Here is a 22,571-nt window from a genome sequence, read left to right as displayed (position 1 = left end):
TTTAACTTTCAAATGGTAGATGATCAAGAATTGAGGAGAGCAGCTGAACTGACATTGTGAGGTGAGTAAAAGGTGAGAGACAGTGGAGAGTTGTCTTGGTGGAGACATCATATCAGCCTTTGAGGTCCCACCGAGTAACCATCTTCTATCCTTGTCTATCCTAATCTCCTAAGCAGGTTCAGACCCTAAGTCATGAAAAACTTTGCAGCACTCTTAAAATACCACATTCTGCTTTCTCCTACATGTGTTGCACCATTATCTCTCTTTGGAGATTGTAAACTTCCTAATGGCTAGGACAGTATCTTACACACCTTTGTTGCTCAATGATTTGCACTTGATAGCATCTCTGTGTGTCTGCTGGAGTTGAGAATTGTTCCTCAAATAAGTCCCCCTATAGGCAAGGAGAGTTGCCCCTGATTAGAAAAACTTTAATGGCTATATTTTTAAGAAGGGTTAAGGGGACTTCTCCTGGGAGGAGTGTAATTGGAGAGATGGAAAGATTATTTCCAGAACATTAGGGATTGCAGTATTTGAAGAATCAAAGACTATCTGCTCTGTCAACTCAAGTATGCTCCTTTGCATTTAAAAGCAATGCCATTTACTTACAAATTATAGTGGTTCTGATGCAAATGAACCACTCCAGGACAGTTTCCTCTCCCCCAGATTAGCTAAGAAATCCTGGGGAAATTGACCAAGGATGCAGAATGCTAAGACTGACCTAAGGCCTATTAAAATCAAGTTCCTGGTTTAATCATTTATATTGCTGAAATAAGAGGCAATTAGAATACAGTAAAGTGGCAAGAGGAGGCCAGCCCAGGATTTTGCTTTTATTTGTATGGATTCTGGGTCTGGATATAGCAGACAGAGCATACTTGGTCCAGATAATGTGGGGAAATTGCTGAGCGCAGAGGCAGCGTCCTAGGCCAGACCCAACCCAAACTCATAGGAGAATTGCAATAAATTACTGAACCCCTTTGGCCCTCAGTTTCTCTGTGCAATAGGGAGATCCATTCCTGCCCTGTTTATGAGAGAACTAGTGAGGGAATATTAACATAGTGGCTAGTATTCATCAATTTACAATTTATAAAGTGCTTTTGAATCCATTATCTCATTTGATCTCCACAAGACCCTGTGAAGTAGGAATTTTTATCATCTGCATTTTCAGCAGGAAAACTAGGTCTCTTGGAAGTTAAATTGCCCAAGTCACACAATCAATTAGTAATGGTGGCATGCTGCTTCTAACTCCAAATCCCGTTAGGCTCTTCTTCTCCCCTCATAGATAGAATAATGATGATAAGATGAGACATGCCTTGTAATGTTACAGTAGGTAGTTAGGCAGACATAAGCAGGGCAGGAGAGGGTGCTCCCTACCACCAGGAAGGTCAGCCAACAATCAGGTGATGGTCAGGTGGTTGTTAACTGTCTCTCTAAAATAATAATTGGTCACAGCCAGCACAAGGGAAAGGCAGTCTCCCAATAAATAGAAAACACCTGACACTAGTGATCAGCAGCTGCCTGATAAGATCTCAAGAGTTGGGTGAGTGGGCTCAAGCATGCACAGTAAGAGGCAAAATGGTGGAGTTTAACTGGTAGATGACATTTTTCTGGGAATACTTGACTGGCGAGGGAAAAACATTCAAGTGAGCATGCACACAACTTCAGTAAACATACTACCCATGCAGCCCCTCCCGAGTGCTGGCAGGCCATTGCACATGCAGACAGCCTACCCCAAGGGAAGAATCAGGGGAGAAGGGATGCAATCCCCCTGGAAGCATGCCAGCATATAAAACCCCAAGTCAAAAGTCAAACCACACAGTTGATCTCTCAAGTTGTCCACTTGGCCCTCTTCCAAGTGTACTTTACTTCCTTTCACTCTTGCTCTAAAACTTCTTAATAAACTTTCACTCCTGCTCTAAAACTTGCCTTGGTCTCTCCCTCTGCCTCATGCCTCTTGGCTGAATTCATTCTTCTGAAGATACAAGAACTGAGGTTGCTGCAGACCTGTACAAATTCACTGCTGCTAACAGTAATAACAACCCCATATTAACTTTTTAATAGCCAAGCATGGCTCAAAGAGCTATCCGTATGCTAATTCATTTATTCTTCCCAACAACTCAATGAGGTAGGCATATTTAGCAATGAGGAAATTGAGACACAGAGAAGCCAAGATCACACAGTAAATAGGTAGTGAAGCAGAGATTTAAATTTAGAAAAACTGGTTCTAGAATACACGTTCTTAAGCCCTGGTAATTATTTCAATTATTTTACCTATTTCCTATGGCACAGCAGGAGAATGAACAGGGCTTAGTAGTTACCTGCACAGCACTATTTGAAGGATGAAAGAATATCCATCTTATCCATCCCCAACCCAGAAAATCTTTCCTATTAACCACCATGTTATCAGACATTTTACCATTAAAAAATTAAAGGTCTGGGCTGGGTACAGTGGCTCATTCCTGTGATCCCAGGACTTTGGGAGGCTGAGGTGGGTGGGTCACCTGAGGTCAGGAGTTCCAGACCAGCTTGGCCAAAATGTGAAACCCTGTCTCTACTAAAAATACAAAAATTAGCTGGGCATGATGGTGCATGCCTGTAATCCCAGATACTCGGGAGGCTGAGACAGGAGAATCACTTGAACCTGGGAAGCGGAGGTTGAAGTGAGCTGAGATCGTGCCACTACACTCCAGTCTGGGTGATAGAGCAAGACTCTGTCTCAAAAAGAAAAACGAAAAAAAACTAAAGGTCTAGACAAAGTTATTAGTTCTCCTGGTTTAAATGCCTACACCCCGCCCTCCCATCCCCATGTGCATGCATACAGAATGAAGTCTAAACTTCTAGCAGCAAGCCCTCCCTGCTCTCATCCCCTCTTTCCTCTTAGCTCCTGCTCCTGTCTGCTTCACACCCTACCTCAAGACCCATCAAACCTGGGCATGTTCCTCGAAAGAGCTTCCGTCTTTCACATACCACATACCAGTGAGTCTTCACGTTTAGTTCTCTCTTCCTTGTTACCTGTTGAACACCTATTTATATAAGTTCTTTGCTTCTCTCTTAGTTGACCTTCAGTGCCCCTCCTCCATGCTCCCATAGCAACCTGGGCTTTTTCTTTACATAGGGCATAAGTGAGCAAGTATACTGAGAGCCAACTGAAGGAAAAGGTTATTTTTGCTCATCTCTGTATTATCCAGTTCAGTGCCTGGTACTTAGCAGATATTTGATAAAGTTTCCCTAGGCCAATAATAGAGTGTTTATCAACACTCTGTAATAAACCAGATTGTTAGTATGGTTTTTTCCACAATTGAAATAGCTTTATAGTTTTCTTCCTTATTAAAATAATGCATTCTCTTTGCAAACATATTCTGTTATAACAAGAAAATGTAAGGAAGAAAATAAACATCACTGATTCTATCGCCACTAGTGATAGCTTCTCCTTTTAGCTAGTTTTCTGTAATTGCAGCTGGCTGAGAAAGAATGGTGCCTAAGACATGTTCATTCATCAGAGCCAAAAGGAAATGAGAGACCTAAATCACAGAGCACTGCTATGGAAAGGCATCCATGGGTTTAACACTCAATGGATATGAGAAAAGCACAAGGTGACTGGTTGCTGAAGAAAGAGTACCAGGTGGAATGGGACAGCAAAGCTATGGTGAGAGAATGAAGAGACTGACTTCTTTGCTGCCTTCAGAGAACAAAACCAATACACAGAGAAAATCTGCCAGGAAGTCAGCCTTTGATTCAATTTAAACAAGTTCCTAATAATCAGAGAGATCTCTCGGAAGAATATATTGCTCTCTAAGATAGTTAAGCTGCCTGTCCCCAAAGGTGTTTGAGTAGTTGCCAAGAAATATTCATTCACTTAGTCAATCGGTCAGTCAGTCATTCAGTCAGCATTAATTGAGCACCCGTCACTTGTCAAATGATGTTCTAGGTGCTGGGGAACCAAAGTCAAATGAGGCCCAGTGGTCCTTTTCCTAAAGTGGCCATTCCTCAAGAGTAGGTTGCTACTACTACAGATGATAGGGTAGATCAGATGACTTTTGACATTCTTTCTAACTACAGCAACCAGTGAGTCTTCCTTCTGAGAAGTCTGGCCCTAGCAAACCGCACAAATGCATTCCAGCTTGAATGTGGGTAGAGGAGAAAAGATGAGAAGATCCCTGGGACATACTTCTCTCCTCCAGGTCCAAGGGGGCCTATTGCTTCTCATCTATGGGAGGAGATTACAAGTGTCTGGATTTCCAGTTAGGTTGAGGAAAACACACTTTCCAAAAGGTTTGGATTTGTACAGTGTTTTACTTAAGTTAAATAATGAGGGCCAAGTCAGCTTATGACCAACGAGTTATTTCATAAAATAATCTGCAGTTGAGTTCTTCAAAACTATAAGCTCCCTTTATGCCTTTGCAATTGGATTTGACCTCACCAACAAATAATTCTATCAATTTTGAGGAGGTCATCTATTTGAGAAATCAAGGCTCCCATGTTTAACTCCTTGGACCTGCATTTGCTCAGCTTAACCCTGTCAAACTGGTGTAGCAGCTCTTCCCCTATTCTTGCTGTGTGATCAGGATTCCTTTTCACCATTGTAGCTGACCTAGGACCTCTGCAGACAGACATCCTCACAGGAGATCCAGACGGTGATAAAGAAAATAGTTACAACCTGGTCAAGCCGCTGGACTTTTGGCTGATGAGGACCTTAGGGGCAGATGATGTGGTACTCCCCCTTGTATGAGTGGGGAATGTCAGGCACGTTGTTTCCTGGCAATTGCCCTGATCCAGCCCACTTCCTAGAAACCCAAATGGTACCCCTCCAGTGGTCCTCTCTGCCCAACTGGCTGGCATTCCAGGCGGCTGTTCCACTCCAACTACTCAGGCTTAGCAGAAATCCTGATTCCAGATAACCCTCCTTTTTCCTTCTTTTCCAGTCTCTCTTCAATTCCAGAACATATCCACATTGCCCTCCCACTCCAAATTTTTGTTTTATTCTTTTCTTTCATTAAACTTTTAAGTGTAATTTTAATGCTATCCTAAATAATTAGTGTGTATACACAGGCAAACACACAGACACACACACACACACACACACACAATAAGAAGGTTTGCTTTAGGGGAAGGATGGCTTGGTCTTCAAAAGTACAATGGCTAGCAGGGAAAATGTCTGTATTTCATTCTAAGGAAGGTCACCTCCCTGTCTATAAGAGAAATTGACTTCTCCTAATGCAGCAAAGAAAAAGGCAAAAAGTAAGTTGAATTGTTGACATTAAAAAAAAATAGATTGGACATAAATATTCGGCTGCATGTCCGTGGAGGCTCCAGCCAAAGTGCTTTAATGATGCTGGCTCGGAGAAGGGCTGGGAGCACTCCAAGACTGGCCAGGGAGACAGTACAAGCCACCAGGAAAAATGGTAGAAGACACCAACAGACGTGGCACCTGGGTGGCCCTCACTTGACTGTCAACTTCAGGGCATTTCCCTCAACCTCTGCCATTTTGTTCTGGTTTCCTAGATTAAATGGCCTGGTGGAGTTCTACTGGAAGCCCCAGATAGGCAGCTGGTAAGCTGTCTGAGTATTCTTAGCTTAAGGTAACAGAGGGAAGACTAGAGAGGTACATGAAAAGCCTTTGCAATGGGGATTCTTCTTTTGAAGCTGAGATTTGAATTCTCCTCAGGAGAGCAGCTGGATGTGCACATTATTCTCTGCAAGAGTACTAGCTAAAATGGGTAAGTTGAGGCTAAAATCCAGGCCTGCCAAAGGACTACATTTATTCCAAACAAGCTTCTTTTCTAAGTCCCATAAGGGCACTGAAAGGGTTAGCAACCCCTACTAAGGAGCTGCTCTGAGATTATGCTGCTCCTGTCATGCCAACCCTCATGGTCCACAGGCATGTCTCCTGCCCATAAAAAAGGCTGGAAGCAGCAGGAAAAAATACCATCATCACCATGTTCACATCCTCACCACCACTCCCTTACTCCTCTCTATAGACAGTGGCTACTTGAGATCGAAGGCATCTAGGGAGAAAGCATCGGGGCCTGAGTTGTCTAGAAAATTTGTTTTCTTTTCAGCTGTTGCTGTTCAACTGTGAGCAAGTCACCCAATCTTGTTAAACCTTGATTTCTTCATTCCTAGAATGAAATCAATCCCAGTCCTACCTACCTCGAAGTTTACTGCGACAATTAAATGAAATGGTTTCCCTGCCCTCAATCTAGTTTCCAGAATTCTTAGGAAGCAGTGCTAGAGAGAGCCTTGAGAAACAATCAGACCAGCCTCCATCCTGTTCTCTGTCCCATCCTACCCAACTTCAAGCCAGTGATAACTCAATCTTTCAATGTGCCAAGACCCTGCTCCTTAAAATGCTGGAGGGTATTTTACCAAAGAAAATGTCCCTAGGGGCTTGTAGGAGTGGCCCTAAGCAGTCACAGGCCCGGGCCATTTTCCATCTCTCAGCAGCATGCATCTAGGAAGCGGAGGGAGAGGAGAGAGGGGAGGAAGTGCTACCAGAGGATGCTTAAATATACCTGCTTGTCATCTGCTGCCCTCTACCCAGGCCATATCCTGAGATGATGTGGGGAAAGGCTGACCTGTCCCCTTAGCAGTGTTCAGAGGCTAGCTCAAATGTTGTTGTCACAACGCACATATGGTGGGTCCCTTTGCCCTTCAACCCAGCGCCCCTTGCAGAGCAAATCCCCTGGTGAGATCACTATTTGCATCAACCTTTGGCTGCCAGTCTGGTGCTCCCAAAGATGTCTATCTAGAAGCCCATGGGACTAAAGATTTAGTAGCCGATCAGGCACCAGGTCTTCCAATTTACAGTTCAGAGAAAAGAAACCCTATTAATCTGGCACCTTTTATTCCACTGTAAATTCCTGCCATATTTAACTCAGCCGCCATCAAGGTTTCCCTACTATCTGCCAACAGCAGGCCCATAATATAAAGCTTGCCAATTCAAGGAGAAATTAAGATTCTGCTTAGTATTCAAAGGGTGATCCCTTTCACTAGCTTCCTTTCCCAAGTTCCCCACCATATCCATTGAGGCAGGGGCAGAGCATATCTGATCTAGCTTAGGGAAGCCCTTTTGGCCATGCAGCTGGAGAAAAAGAGGCCTGGTTTCCTTCCACCTTGTAAAAAACAAACTCAGCCTGCACTGTCTGTGATGATCAGACAGTCTCTTCCTCTCATACAGCCTAGAGAACAAAAATGACTCTCCAAGGCCTCAGGGCTCACAAGAGGCAGAGCCAGGGCCAGAGGAGAGAAAAAAAAAAAAAAGAAGAAGAAAAATGTATGTATGTACTTATTTAGTGAGTAACTCCCATGTTCAAGACACTGTTACGTATTTTTTTCTATTAAATACACCCCTGCAAGCCCAGTGTTATTAGCTCCATTTAACAAAGAAGAAACCGAGGCTCAGATCACCCAGCTAGTAAGGCTTAGGCCTGCAATTAGTCTCTGTCTCCAAAGGCAATTTATTCAGAGTCAACAAGTATTTTCTGAGAGGCTGTTATGTGTCAGGCACAGTGCTAGAAGCAGGGATTATAGAGGTGAACATGAGATCTCTGTCATCTGTTCTAAGGAAAAGAGACAGAAATAAAGAAATAAATGAGAAATGTGTGAGAGTGATGAGTACTCTGCAGAGAATGAAAATAGGGTCGTGTGATAGAGAGGGGCAACATTAGATTGAATAGTCAGGGAAGGCCACTATGAGGAAGTGGCATTTAAAGAGATATCTAATGGCAAGAAAAAGCCAGTTCAGCGGCAGTGTGAGGAGATGGAGGAGTATCAGGTCAGTCCCCAGCAGTAGACAAGGGCCAGAGTAAGGAGTTGAGATTTTATTCCAAGTGGAATGAGAAATCATTGGAAGGTTTTAAGTGGGAAACTGACATCATCTTTATGATTTAAAAAGAGCCGCTGGTCCATACGGCTTGGGTGAGAGTGATAAGATGTCACTGTTTTCCTGGTTAATAGTTTCTGATAAATTCTCTCAAATAGCCAAGTGAGCCAGCTCTACAGTGTTATCTAAGCCCCTTCCCTGGCTCCTGAAATACTTACCAGTAAGCTTTCCTTCAGGCAAAGAAAATAATGGTCCTTTAAAAATAAGCACATGAAGAAATGGGAACCCACTGAACCTGAGTCAGCCCTGACACACAGAAGCAGTTGGCCTGACAGGTTATTCCCAGTTCATGAGCCTGAGGTAAGGAGACCCAGGTTGCCATGTATTGATGAGGGGAGGACAGAGGAAGAGAAACTTAGATCATGAATTGAACCAGGAGTCCTTCAAAATCCAGTAGCCCTAAAAGCCTGCCTGACCACCCAAACTTTAGTGTGTTTGAAAACCAGCAGGAAGTTGACTAAGTAGCTTCCCATCTCTTGATGGAAACTGGCAGCTGTGAGTTCGGTCTACAGCTCAACTCCTTGGTGGGCCACGGAAAGCAAAGTTCTTCTGTCTCATGGAGCATCCAACCCTCTTCATCTCCTCAAAGGGTTGCTTAGATATGATACCCGGGCCACTGGGCCATCTGCTTTAGAACTATATGGAGCACTGCTGATTGCCCAGTAGGGCCAGGGAATGTGAATTTGTAAGCATGGCCCCATTCTAGTGCTCACCAATATTTGTGGATTGCTGGAAGCCCAGCTGCAGGTGGAGCTCCTGGTGGAGGAGGCTTCCAGGTATTGCTCAGGTTGACTCCTGCTCCTAACAGTTCACAGCTCCAACCTTTTTGAAACAAGAATCATTTGTCCTCAAAAGCCCTGTGAGAAGGTAAGGAGGACTAGGATCCTTTCCTTTCTGGAGATCAGGAAATAGAGAAAAGGGTTTGGTGACTTATGAAAGGCCACGTAGCAGGTAGAGAGTAAAACTTGGATTTGAATCAAGTCTTATGAGTTCAAACCCTGTGGTATTTCAAATGATAGAAACCATCTGTCCCAGAAACAGGTAGCAATGCACCTGCTTTACAGCACTGGGAGGAGGCTGTGGGGACCCTGGAGGCAGAGTCGCTGTTTGGAAAGCACCATGCAGAAAAAGAAATGCTGTGTTCTGAGGAGAACTTAATTGATCTGATTTATCTCAACATGGATAAGGAACTATCAAGCTCCTACCAGTACATGGAGTCCTGGTTCACTGTCCTCTCCCTGAGGCAGGTTTTAAAAAGTTATAAAAGACTGGATTTTTATCTCTCAACGCCTACCCTGGTAGATTAATCTCTTTCCTGATCACACTGATGCCCTCCCCCCAGCCCCTTCCCAGCACAGAGAGAGAGGTACTGCAAGTTTTTCTCAATGTGGGGAGGAGGCAAAAGGGAAGAAGATGGGGATTTGGGGTGGAATTTCTGTTTGTTCCTGAGCCAAGAATGTTTGTCCCACTCTAGGCGCTTCAGGGAAAGGAGTGGAACTAGTTGTAAGGGGCTTCAAAGAAAAATCACAACTGATTGGCAAGTCTGAATTCTGTCCAACTTGGAGTGAATCTCAGGGGTATTAGTGGGATGTGACAGAGATTTTTAGCTCCTCCTGAAGGCTGTCAGTCTAGCCAGACTAAATCAATGATCCTCAAACCCTAAAGTAGATAATAATCACAACGAATTTTGCTTAAAATTCAGATTCCTAGGCCCAACCCCAAAGACTCTGACTCAGGAGGCTTGGGATGGGAAATAAAAATCTATCCTTTAGCAATGACCCCCCAGATAATTCTAATAAGGTGGTCTACAAGATCATACCTTGAGAAAAACTTGACCACCTGGACCAGATCCAGGGCTATGATTCCCAGATACCCTACCTGGCACAACTTTACCTAGACAGAAAAGGATTACTTCAAGTAGGAGCCTAACAACTCCCACACCTCCCTTCTGGTCCCAGAGCAGAACTGCTCCTCAGTGATATGATGAGAAGACTTCCTCTTCCCAGCATCTAACTTCCATTTCCTGATTCCTTTCTACCCTGTGACACTATCCAACTTTACTCCTTTGGTGCCTCGTGAAATGGTTGTCTATGGATTACAGGTTATATAGGAAGAGGAATGAAGCCAGGAGGGAGCAATGGCCTAGAAAGGTGGAGAAGGTCAGTGTTCTACAAGGTCCATGATGAGACTGATGTGGAGGTAGAATTGAGAGACAAAACAGTCCCTCGTGATAGCAGGATCCAGATGTCTCCACTGAGAGGGGCTGGAATGAATTTCTGTGTGGCAAGCAGAGACTCTGAGGCTGTGGAATTAAGCATATCATCCACATGGACATTGAGGTTGCCCAGGCAATGATAAGAAATGGTTTGCAGAGGAAGACCATAAGCCAGAAGCTGAATACTTCAATGAAGAGATGGCCATGGCCAGCAGGTCAGTAGGTGACAACAAGCTGTGGGTGTCATAGCCTGGCGAAGGAACAATGTTGAACAATAATGGTTGAAAGAAGGAATGAATGCCTAGAGAATTTCAACCTGATCTCCAGGCTGGAGCTGAAGGAAGGGTAGGTGGAAAGAGAAACAAAGAAAGTGAGTAACTTCCAAGGAGAAGGTTGCAAAAAAATTGGTCCTATCAGGTGGAAGCCAGAAGTCAATTAACACAGTGTTGTACAGTGCTTTAGGAATCAAATAGACCTGAATTCTAGCCCGACTCTGCCAATTTCTAACTGTGCAACCTGGGGCCATTCAATTCACTCAATTCATCTTCCATTGTCTCATTTTCCTTATCTGTGTGAAATGGAGATAAAAACACTGCCTACCTTATAAGAGTTTTGTAAGGGATTGATAAATTAACGTATGTGGGTGATTAGCACAGTGCCTCACACATATTAATGCCCAATAACTTAGCTCTTATTTAATGAATGGATGAAATAATCTAGAAATATCGTGGGGCTGAGAAAAAATTGCTGATTTTGACAGAGCGTAGCTAGATGCTCATCATTCCGTTTCCTCTTCCTGGGCACACAGGAAACCTCCTTTGCAGTTTGATTGGCTCTTATGTGAAATAAGACCTTTCTATGAAGTAATTTTGAATGTCTTCTGAGGAACACATATCAGGCACAAGAAAGCAACCAAAGGAAGCATAAGGGCAGAACAAATACAAAAACAGAGTCCAGTTCTCTCCTTTGAATTGGAAATAGGCCCTGCTTCCCCTCCTTAACTCCTCCTGTGGGTAAGACTTTGTGTTCTACAGATGGGTATACAGTTGAAAGATAGTAGAGAATGAAATCGACCTAGAGCACCACTGATAAGAGCTGATACAGCGAGATGCCTACAACATCAGTCATCATCTTCATGGATGACGATGCCATTGCCAAGTGCCATTCCCAGCACACATAGCCGTATTCTCACCCAATCTTCTAAATCTCTGATAGGTCCTATTTTCTTGAAGGCTGTGGAGCATGTTGACAAGTATGGGTGGGGGACAGGGCAGATCTGTGCCACTCATTCAGGTGACCCATACCTACAGTCTTGACCTCATTAGTGACATATTGTAATAGGCTGAACACAACCACAAAATTTTGATGGAGTGTACAAATGGAAACCCTGCAATGGTCAAATTCTGTATTTATTTATTTAAGAAATATCCCTAGAGTTCCTTCTAGATGCAAGACACCATGCTAGGTGCTAAGGGTTTGTTAGCAAACAACCCAGACAAGGTCCCAGTCTTCCTGGAAGATAATTAAAGCAAGCGATTGCAGTGAGGTACTAAGGAGGTTAGGATACGGAAGGTGTTACATAGATGTGATGAAAATCTAATTGCCATTTTCTTTTAATCAATTCCCTGTGGTTTGAATAACCCTGGACAAGCCTTGTGTGTGAGAGAGAGTATGAATTTTACCATCTTTATGATGGAACATCACACCTCTCCCCATAAGAATTGAATTATTGCCAAGAGATTTTTCAGTCTATCTTCCCTTCTGAAGGCCTCAATGTGCTGAATGGTGAGAGACTTTGTTTACCAAAGTAAACAAAGCTGAAAGTCTATTTCAGGCAGACAGAAATCACCAACTGGGGGCATATCTTTAAGGCTCATTCTGAATCCCAGCTGTCTGCATGCCTTCTGGATGTGACCTGAAACCTTTATAATGATCCCCATCCTATCCCTGCTCTCCTGTCTCTTAACAGTATGGCTAACTGGGCACACTGTAATCTTCTCTCTTATGTTTCTCAAAAATGTGGTCTGCGTACCAACAGCATCTGTATCCACTGGATACTTGTTTAATGCAGAATCACAGGCCCTAACCTACACCTCCTGAATCAGAATCCAAATTTTAACACAATTCCCAGATGCTTTAATGTGCATTAAAATTTGGGGCACATTGGCTTTGAATATAAGCTGATTTCTACCCAGCTTCTTCTACCAAACTGCACACAATCTTTTGTTCTAAAAATAAGCACCTACTATGTGCTGACACTGTGCTAGGTGCAGGAGTTACACTGTTGAACCCTCAGAATAACAAGAAAAACATCTGTCTGAAATCTTTTTGGAATGAAGTAAGTTATACAGTAATAAGAAGTGGCAGCGACTGGCCCAGAGACAAGTCCACACAGTAGAACATGAGAACTGCTCTGACATAGATGACAAAAGGGGCTGTGGGAACAAGGAAGGAGTTAAGTTGGCATAAGCAGTTTAATAAGACTCCACAAAGGAGGCAATGCTTGGGCTTAACATGGAAGGATGAGTAAGAGCGGAGTGGGTGGAGCAGCAAGAGGATAAAATTGCCGGCCAAGGGATAGGAATGATGGATGTCAAAGCAAGAGGAGGCCTGTTCTGCTCTTGGCTGGATGCCCAAGCTCTGCACTTATCATGGGAAAGCTCTCTGCCACTTGGGGCTCTGCCAACAATCACTGTGAGGCCTTGGGCAAATCTCTGCTCCCCTCTGGGCCTTATTTTCATCTAAAACTTACAGGTTGGACCAGCACTTAGAGATTTTCAAATGTAGAGTTCCTTCAAGATCTTCAGCAATGGCTAAAAAAAAAAAAAAAAAAAAAACGGAAAGAGGCAGGACTCTGGGCCTGGCCATTAGAACATCTGCCAAGTTGTATTCATTTTCCATGTTGGGTAACTGCTTAGCTTTAAGGGGGTGGAGGGGAATGTGGAGTGAGATTGCACATCTTTATGTCAGAGATCAGAATATGCCACCCCAAAATATGATGTTGAAGGGGTGCAGGACATGCCACCCCAAATTATGTCGCCTTAGTATTTTGATTATTTTGAGCGAAAAACACTTGAAAAATAGCAGATGCAGGGAGAGGCTTTCACTGAAGTCTCCTTATCTGCCTGAAGACAGATCCTTCAAAAAGAATTCAATTGGCATAAATCCCTTTGCTGGGAGTTTCATCAACCAGGGAAGGTTGACTCTTATCACAGCAGAGGAGGCTACAGACGATCCTTGACTTAGGATGGTTCAATTTATGATTTCTCAACTTCAGGGTGATGCAAAGGTGATATAGGCATTCAGTAGTATTTTGAGTACCCATACAACCATTCTGTATTTTCACTTTCAGTATGGTATTTAGCAAACTAAATGAGATACTCAACACTTTATTATAAGACAGGCTTTGTATTAGATGATTTGATCCAACTGTAGGCTAATGTAAGCTGAGCGCATGTAATGCAGGCTAGGCTAAGCTATGATGTTCAGTAGCTTCAGTAGGTTAGGCAAACTAAATGCATTTTTGACTTATGATGCATTTATCAGGATGTAACCCCATCTTAAGTCAAAGAGCATCTGTAGAAGTTGACACTAAACCCAGACAAACTTTGTCACAAATTATCATATCCTATTTACTCTTTAAAGAGCCCATTCATCTTTTCTAAAAATCACTTACTCTCCCTCAGGTGGCCTACATCCCTCTCCCCCTCCCCTATTAAGATGATATATAGCTTTTTAAATATCACCACTTTTGGGGGTATTTGTTTTCCCCCCAGGATGCCCCTGTGCATCTAACATTAAACATTAATACATTTGTAACCTACTCTTCTGTTAATATGCCTGTTGTCAGTTTACTTCATAGACCTAGCTATTGAACCTAAAGGATAAAGGAAAAGTCTTTCTTCCCTACACTTTGAAAGTGTGAAAACAACTGAAGGGGGTGACTTCTGAGACCTCAAGCCAGTGCTAACACTAAATGCTTACCCAGTTCTACAATAAGTCTCCAGGTTGTCACGCAAATCAGACTTTCAGCTCTATGGTCACAGGCCTCCTCTCACTGACAGTCTTAGAGCTATAATTTCCATACCTTTCAAAGAGCAGAATCCCTTTCCTAAATGACATTACACGGGAAATCCACAATATGAATAACTGATCAAGTGAATACACAGATTTCTAGATAGGTTAAATCTTCATTATTTGGCAATACTTTATGTGGAGTCTGCTTGTCCCTGTCATCACCATCCCCAGCCCTTCTGTAGATTCCCAGGGTTGAGAGTAAAAATGACTCAGAGGAAGTGGTTCAAGCTGAGAAGAAGTGTGCAGTAAGTCCTGGAGCTATGGAAGCAAAGAGCTTCCCTAGAGGAAGGTATAGTGGGACCTAGGAGCAGTGGCTTGAAAAGATTTGGAGAATGGAAAAAGGGAACAAGACAGGACCAGATGCAAGAAGACAAACAAACAAACAAAAAGACAAGAACAGAATAAAAGCTTCCCCAAAGGCCAATTAAGTGATCTGAAGGAAGGCTATATGAAGCCTTAGCAACTGCTGCATACATAGCCACCTTTTAAAGAAAGTGGCCCCTATCCATCCTTTTCCACTTGCTGGCTATTATAGGCTGAATTATGTCCCCTAATAAAATATGTTGAAGCTCTGACCCATAGCACCTCAGAATATGACATTATTTGAAACTAGGGTCATTGTGGATGTAATTAGTTAAAATGAGGTCATCCCAGAGTAAGATGGGCCCTTAATTCATTATGACTGGTATCCTTAAAAGAAAGAAGAGTCTCAGAGACCCACAGGGAGAATGCCATGTGGTGACAGAGGTAGAGATTGACGTGCTGCTGCTGTAACACCAAAGATCACTGGCCACCCACCAGAAGCAGGAAGAGACAAGGGAAATGTCTATCCAGAGTCTCAGAAGAAGCAGGGCCATACTGACACCCTGATTTTGGACTTAAAGTCTCCAGAACCGTGAAGAAATACATTTCTATTGTTTTAAGCAACCCAGTTGGTGGTACTTTGTTATGACAGCCCTAGGAAGTCAATTCATTTGCTATGGCACAAGCAGTAGTAGGTTTTGCTAGAGAGATCATCCCTGCTACTCAGCAGATCAGTTGGGCATGGACGTAGACAGAGACAGCTGGGTGCCTCTGAGCCAGCCTGTCACTCTTTGTCTAGTTGGGGCATTTCTACAGAGTGGAGGCAAAGCAATCCAATCATTTCCTGGCTGTGGAGCCACATATATGCAGATAAAGAGAGGAAAAGAGAGAGAGAGAGAAAGAAAGAAAGAATGAGAAAGAGTGCAGCTTAAGATCCAGCTCAACCCTAGTCATGATTTGCCAAACAGAATCCAATTCTAGTCAAATCTTCAGCCAGAAGGAGGAGGTATCCACTACAGAAAGGGGATCTTTGGAGTAACAGAGGGATATTCCCCAGAATTCCCCAGAAGGGAATATGATGTGGGCAGGCACTGCAAAACAGACCCGCTGCAGGGGTGAAACATTGCCCTTATAATAACTGCAAAGCCTGAGCCTGCAGGCAAAAAGAAAAGAAAGGGAAGCAAATGTAAATAAAGAAGTGTGGAGGGACAGAAGGACTGTAGAATACCCAATCATCCCAGATTGCCTTGCACTGAGGGGGTTCCTGGGACATAATACTTTCAGGTTTAATACTGGGACAACCTGAACAAATGAGGATGAATTGGCCAGCCAATGAGAGACAGTAAAAGAGTAATGTGGAAGAAGCAAGTTTTGTATGGTGAAATATATAGTCAGCACCCAGAACATGTTTACAGAAGTGACCTAAGCCAATACAGATCAATCTAGACCAGGAGAGCCCATGGTCCCCCTGCAACCTGGCTAGATGGGCCTGTCAGTGGATTCAGGGGAACTTGCACTGAGGATTCACTCAGAACCTCTATGCTGACCAAGGGCCCTTGGGATGGCAATGGTAGGTGACATGAGGATCAGATCCCTTTCTGCAGTCTGGAAGGCTTACCCTGTCCAGCAATCCTCTCTAAGGGGATGAGCCCTTCACACTGAACTGGAGGATTTACCTTCTTGTCCAGTGTGGTTGGCCTGTCATATTCCTCAGCCCTACAGGGAACCCTGTAAGTAATGAGTCCAAGGCCCTGTCTACAGAGATACTTTTTTATATCTCCTTGTCTTTTACCCCACACCTGCCACAAATTTTATATGAAATATTCCCAAGGATGCATGAAAACTGTCATTCACCAACTTATCCCCATCAGGTGGGAGACGGCCTCCTGTTTATGTTTCCATGTCCTTCCAGGCATATGCCCATCATAGCACTTTCAGAGTATATTAGGGTCATTGATTTTATTTTTCACCTTCTCAGCTTGTGATCAATTTCCTTCATAGTAGAGCCCATACCTTGCTCATCTTTGAAATCCTAGAGCCCAGGAAAACGCCTGGCATGTAGGAGTTTCTCATGCACTGTCTGGCAAGTAAGCTAATTAATTAATTAGTTCATGTTGATCAAGATGATCCTTCTCTTTGTGTCAAGTGTCTAACACTTGCTAGATCTAAGACCCAGCACTTTCTTGGTTTTTAATATATCAGTCATTAAGCCATCTACATGCAGATGAGAGGTAGAAAACACTTCAGAGTCCTGCAGCCTCAGAGGGTCACCTGAGTGAGCAGTCAGTGCGGCCAGCTCTAAAGGGCTTATGTCAAGGCAGTCACAAGGGCTTGGGAAGGAGACGCAGATACCTGTGCCCATTACAATTATCCTACTTCTACTCTCACTTGGTTACTGTGGTTCTAAACGAAGAAAATAAAATAAAACTGAGTTCAGGAAAAGACCAGCTGCTGAGCTCCAGACAGAAGCTCAATAAAAGATAAACAGAATGGTATAAATCGGCTAAGAGAACATTGGCTGGAATACTCTATGACATTAATTCTATCTTATTAAGAAGGCCCTTGATGATGAGGTGGTAGACCTGGGTCTGATCTCCATTCCACCACTATGTATCTCCAGTCAGATGGTCTAGCCTCTCTGAGCCCCTATTAGCCCAATTCTAGCTTGCTAATAATCTTCTCCTCCAGGCCCATCAAGCAGACATCTGAACCAACACATGTCCGACATTTTGACCTCTCCTAACGAGGCGCCCTAGAGAAATTCAAAGCAGAGAATTTTCTCTTCCCTAAAATGACTCCCAGAGCTCCAAGGACAATTATTTTAGCAAACCTATTGATGGACTTAAAGTTTATGAACCTGAAAGCTAATGTACCTTCCTCTGTAAAAAGCAAGGCACCGCTAGATTTTTGTCTGCATAAAAACTCGAACACTCACCTGGGAAGTCTGTTAGTAAATAAAGCTTATCTTTTTGCAATACGCAAACATTCTACTTCTAGTTTGGCACTGTTCAAAATTCTTTTGTTCTGAAATTTCAAAAAGGATAGGCCTAATGTTTCACTGACCTCCTGTGGGCATAAGGAAGAAGTACACTAATTCGTCAGATCTGGATATCCTGGTGTGGTCTAAAGAAGAACGTCTTAAATCTTACCTACCTGATGGAAAATTCATACAGAATAAGATAATACATACTATTTCATCTCTTGTCCCAGGATCCCTCAGGCCCTGGTGGTAAGTTCCTAATCTAACTGGTACTTAAATCCATTAGATAGATTTATACAATGGCAGAGCAGGCAGTGTGCACAGGAATAATATGAGGACTTTATTGAAACATAGATTCCTGAGTTCCATTTAAGAGATTCCGACTTTGTGAGGCTGGGGTGGACCTGGGAATTTGTAGTATTTTACTAAGCAAATGGTTTTGATTCTGATGCAAATAGCACTGTGGATTTTACTTTGGAAAATACCAACTTGCCAAAACCCCTCATGTTATAAATAAGGAAATTAAGACATCAAGAAGTTAAATGTTTTGCCCAAACCCAAATGGCTAATTAGAGGCAGATCTGGACTTGGCACTAACTTCTGATTCTGTCATTTGCAATCAAAATAGTCACCATTTAAGGGCACTTACTATTCATCGGGTGCTGTGCTAAATACATTGGCTCATATAATCCTTCCATCAATTCTGTGGAGAAGACGGATGGTATCAGTAACTCCATTTTATAGGTGATGAAACTGAGGCTTAGAGAGGTGAAATGACACATACAGGTACTAAAAAGAAGAACAACACTCAAACTCAGTCCACGTGACTTTAAACTCAAGCTCTCCCCCACTGCCCCACTCTGCCTCAGAAGCATAGCACAGACCTTAATCTTTTGTGGCCCTCTGAAAAGCAGCAAGTCCCCCCAAATTTGAAATGTAATGATGCACATGTGGCATCCAAGGACACACTTTAACAAACCTTCTCTCTTCCCTCCAGAGAGAGAATCTTCAAGATGCGGCATCTTTGTAAATCTCAGAAAAGGAATCTTCTTCACCACACCCTAAAGCAACTTGAACTCAGTATCAGCTGGGGCTTTTCAATCAACTGTAAGATCTGTGCTGAGGTTGTAGTCAGAGCCTCTTCAACAAGCACCAGACCATTGAAACTCAGGAATATGGAGAGCTGTTCAACTAGGGGATGTCTTGGAGAAAAATAAAGACTCTTCAGAAAGATGGGTTCAAAATCCAATCAGGGGAAGTCACTGACAAGCACCGTTTAAATGAATCAAAGGAAGGAGCAGGATTATTCTCATGCACCTATTTCTCTCATTAAGCCTTGTATTAGTTATCTGTTGCTATATGACAAATTATCCTAAAAGTTAGCAGCTTAAAACAACATTTATTATCTCACGCAATTTCTGAGGTTCAGAAATTTTGGAGCAACTTAGTTAAGTGGTTCTGGCTAGCCTCTGAGGTTGCAGTCAAACTGTGGGCTGAGCTGCAATCTTCTGAAGACTGGAGGATCTGCTTCCAAGCTCATGCATGTGGTTATTGGGCAGCCTCAGCCTCTCACCAGCTGAACACCTCAGTTCCTTGCCACATGGGCTATTCCACAGGGCTGTCTTAGTGTCCTCAAGACATGGAGGTGGTCTCCCTCAGAGTGAGTGATAGAAAAAGAGAGAAGCCACAATGGAAGTTCTGCTTTTTTATAACATAAACTCAGGAGGAAAATGCATATTCTATTGGTCACAGAGAATAATCCTGCTGCCATGTGGGAGGGGTTGTGAAAGGAAAATAAATATTGAGGCCTCAAAATCACTCAAGCTGGGAACTGCTTAGTGCAAACCTGTCTCCCATTCTATTCAAAGTCACCCCTCTGCTCACTGAGATAAATGCGTATCTGATTGCCTCCTTTGGAGAGGTTAATCAGAAGCTCAAAAGAATGCAACCATTTGTCTCTTATCTACCTACAACCTGGAAGCTCTCTCCCTGCTGAGTCTTCCTGCCTTTGCTTCTAGTTGTTCCACCTTTCCAGACTGAACCAATGTTCCTCTTACATATGTTGGTTGATAGCTCATGTCTCCCTAAAATATATAAAACCAAACTGCTCTGACCACCTTCAACACATGTCATCAGGACCTCCTGAGGCTCTGTCACAGGCATACATCCTCAACTTTGACAAGATAAACTTTCTAAATTAACTGAGACCTGTCTCTGATTTTTGGGTTTAACGGGGTCTATTACAATAGTATAAATATCAAGAGGTGGAGATTTGTGGAGGACTGTTTTGAGTCTGGCTACTCCAAACTCCTTCTCCTGCTCACCTTTCCTTGTCCATACAGGTCCAGGTAACTCCTCCATGGGCCACACAATATGCTAAGCACCAGTGAGGTAGTTGTGACAACAGCCAGTCTCTTGCATCTTGGAGTTTTCTATTTAATGTAAGAAATACACATTAGACAAGTAGTCACACAAGTAAATGTACAACTAAAAATCTGTGAAGAAACTGAGAAGGAAAAATATGATACATGATATAAGAGTATAACATGTGGTGGGGGAGCTGTAATTTGCACTGAGGAAGTTAAAGAAAGCTTTCTTAAATAAGTAAAATTTTAAATTAAGTCTTCAAAGCCAAATAGGATTAAGCTAAAACAAGAATGGGAGAAAGACCATCCTGGCAGGAAAACAGCATGAATGTACTTCCTATAAAGGGGAAGATCATGACACATCCAGGGATATGAAAAGCCAGTGTAGCTAGAGCTCAGTAGGCAAGGAGGCAGTGAGTTCCTCCCTCCTGGAACACTCTCTGCACTCCTTGTCTCTTCTCCAAAGTATACCCTTAGAGCTCAAATGAAGCCTCACCTCCTCTACAAGTTCTTACCTACTCCAACCATCATCTCTCATGCCTTGTTCAACCCTACACAACCTAACTCTAATGCCTTGAAATTTCAAAGTAGTACATATCACACTGTGCTATTTTATAGATTTTTTTCTTTCTCAGTACAATAAACTCTCTTTGCAAGAAACTATAACTAGATTTTATATCCTTGTGTACCTAATGTAATGCATAACATATAATAGACATTCAATACGCTCAAATAAATGATCAAAAACCGCATGCAAAAAGTAGGATTTTAGCCCTACTTGCATGTTTGTACATATACATGACTATGCTTTTTTTTTTCTAAAGGCGTGCATCACACACACACACACACACACACACACACACACGAGCAGGTTCTGAAAGTGGGGATGGTAGACAGGAAAACTAAAATCTGGTGGGATTAGACCATCCTGAGTGATTTTAATCTATTCAAAGGAAGTAAGGACTTGTAAATATTTGAATGATAAAAGATTAAACACACATGGTTAGATTTGCTCTCTCCAAAAATCTTATTAATATTACAGCAAAGGGATTTTTAAACATAACTCTCAAAGACAAACAATACAAAATGATGCAAGCAACAACATTTTATAAGTTGGGCTACTACTCAGATAAAGTAGCTTAGTGATTTAACAAACTTGAAAAAGTTAAACACTAAGCTAGTGGTAGAGAAATCCAGCAAATAAATCAATGTATACTGAGGAACTTCCAAAGGCTCTGGAATTGGCAACAAGGCAATTCTGGAAGTGGGGATGAAAGTGAAACTGAAAATAGGAGAAAGGGTCTAAAGTCAGCTTAGAAGCAGTTGCTCCTAGAAATATGCCTTGAATGACATACAAGGCAATTCATAGAAAAACTATTACTATGGTACCATACTTACAAACCTCAAAACAGGCAAAACTGAAAACATACATTGTTTATGGATATATACATATATGATTAAACTATATTTTAAAAGCAGGGAAATGATTAATACAAAATTCATGACAGTAATTACCTCTGGGTCAGGATGGTGAAAGAGGCAGGGAGGGGGAAAAGGGAAGAAACGCAGAGGTAGGTACAAAAATATTTGGAATGCCTTTGTTCTTAATTGATGTTCATTTTGTTAATATGCTTCATAATTTACATATGTGTTACTAATATGGTTTGCATATAATATTTGTATATTGTATCTTGTATAAATATTACATTGTGTAAAAATATAAACAGACAGCCAGATCTCTTTCTCCCAAGTGTCTGGGTGACTTCCTGTTCCCCATCCAACATGAGCTGAAGATATCATCTCTAAAGAGAGTAAAACCAGTGGTATTTGGAATGACAGAGAGGGTTGAAGGGTAGAGACAGGTGCCATACTTTAATCAAGCCTAAAATGAATATTATGTTCAGTGCATTGTGATCTTCAGCCTTCTCCTTCCAGTCAGTTTCCAGAATGCTTGCAGCCAGGCCTATAAGGTAGATATTTGAAAGACGTTTCTTGGAGAGTCAGGCCAGCCCAAAGGAAAGGGCTAGATTTTCACATGGGAGGTTTCTCAACAAATGGTCCGCACAGAACACATTATAGTGAGGCTCAATAGTCAACAAACTGAACGTATGTGTTCAGGGATTTAAGTTTGCTTTTTAGTACTCATTCATAAACATGAACAAATGACCAGGGACATCTAAATATCTGAGGGAGTCCTGTAGTGGAAAAAATAAACAACAAAATCAAGGAGAAAATAACAACTTGCAAAAAACAGAAAATTCAAGGAAAACAAAAGTATAAAGTTTTGTATCATCAATGTTCTCAGGAAGATAACAAGACAGATATTGTATCCATGAAACATAAGCAGCATACTGTAGTGAAGGAAAGCTAAGTAAACAGAAAAGTGCTCTTGGAAATTAAAAACATAATTGCACAAATAAAATACCCAATATAAGACTTCAAATGTTAAATTGAGAAAATTTCTTAGGGTATATAAGCCAGAGGGGAGGGAAGGAGGAGAGAGAGAGAGAGAGAGAGACAGAACACAAGGGAAAACAGAATAAAAATGTCTTTGTTTGGGCTGCTACAACAGAATACCATAGACTAGGTGGCTTACGAACTTATTTCTTACAGTTCTAGACACTAGTAAGTCCAAGATCAAGGTGCTGGCAGATTCACGGCCATCTTCTCACTGTAACATCACATGGCAAAAGAGGGTGAGTGAGCTCTCTGTGTCCTTTTTAGAAGGGCACTAATCCCATTCATAAAGGC

General features: G+C 42.4%; 1 long non-coding RNA gene across 1 annotated transcript in view; it reads right to left on the bottom strand.

Moving 5' to 3' along the window:
* Positions 1-18,068: 18,068 nt before the first annotated feature.
* LOC112134959 (uncharacterized) overlaps positions 18,069-22,571 on the bottom strand; it is an 80,961-nt gene continuing 76,458 nt past the window's right edge. Inside the window, exons 3-5 of the long non-coding RNA XR_008510183.2 lie at positions 19,779-19,886; positions 18,434-18,656; positions 18,069-18,243 (exon numbers count right to left, since the gene is read on the bottom strand). This is a non-coding gene — a long non-coding RNA (uncharacterized LOC112134959). The remainder of the gene's footprint in view (positions 18,244-18,433; positions 18,657-19,778; positions 19,887-22,571) is intronic.

This window comes from Pongo abelii, chromosome 1, assembly GCF_028885655.2.
Source record: "Pongo abelii isolate AG06213 chromosome 1, NHGRI_mPonAbe1-v2.0_pri, whole genome shotgun sequence".
Taxonomy (NCBI): Eukaryota; Metazoa; Chordata; class Mammalia; order Primates; family Hominidae; genus Pongo; species Pongo abelii.
The sequence above is the reverse complement of the archived record's forward strand: the minus strand, read 5'-3'. Positions and strand labels throughout refer to the sequence as shown.